Consider the following 605-nt stretch of genomic DNA (forward strand, 5'->3'; position numbering starts at 1 on the left):
TTCACTAAAATCACATCTTAGTTTGACTGTGCATGTATAATCCATTAGGCTTAAAGTATTGACCGTGTCTGGGACTAGGAGTGGATCCAGCTGCACCTAGGCTACTTGTCTCTGTGGTTCATGGAGTCTATGAAGTGTGGAGGTCCACTCTGAACCTCTCAACAGGAGGGCCTCCTATATCTGTGTGTTTATTCTCTACAAAATTAATGATCAAGTGTATCCAGATATCTCCAATCTTGTTAAGTCACTGTTAAATTACTAAATGTCATGGTTTTATGTTTTTTTTTTGGTTTTCAGTATTCCGCATCAAAACATCATGTAGTGTACTTGGAGTTAAAGTGTTAATACTCCAATTCCCTATACATTACGGAAGTCATGGGATCTGGCCTTTCTGGGTGGGGCGGTCTCTTACTGCCTGGCAGTGGGTGCTGGAGGGTGCTTTCCTGGCCGTTCCAAGCTTTTCAGGTTTGACTCAGACTTGGGAACTCTCTCTCTCCTATCTTATTTATTAGTCTCGATTTCAATTAGATTGTATTATATTGTGTTATCTTGCATTCCAGTTAGTAAAGTTAGTAAAATAAGTTTTCCTCCATAGATTGTTGCCA

The 605-nt window shown here is 40.0% G+C and overlaps 1 long non-coding RNA gene across 1 annotated transcript in view; it reads left to right on the forward strand.

The window, feature by feature from the left end:
- The first annotated feature begins 421 nt into the window (after positions 1 to 421).
- Positions 422 to 605, forward strand: part of LOC104915188 — a 21,914-nt gene continuing 21,730 nt past the window's right edge. The window contains exon 1 of the long non-coding RNA XR_796276.2: positions 422 to 465. This is a non-coding gene — a long non-coding RNA (uncharacterized LOC104915188). The remainder of the gene's footprint in view (positions 466 to 605) is intronic.

Source organism: Meleagris gallopavo, chromosome Z (genome assembly GCF_000146605.3).
Source record: "Meleagris gallopavo isolate NT-WF06-2002-E0010 breed Aviagen turkey brand Nicholas breeding stock chromosome Z, Turkey_5.1, whole genome shotgun sequence".
NCBI lineage: Eukaryota > Metazoa > Chordata > Aves > Galliformes > Phasianidae > Meleagris > Meleagris gallopavo.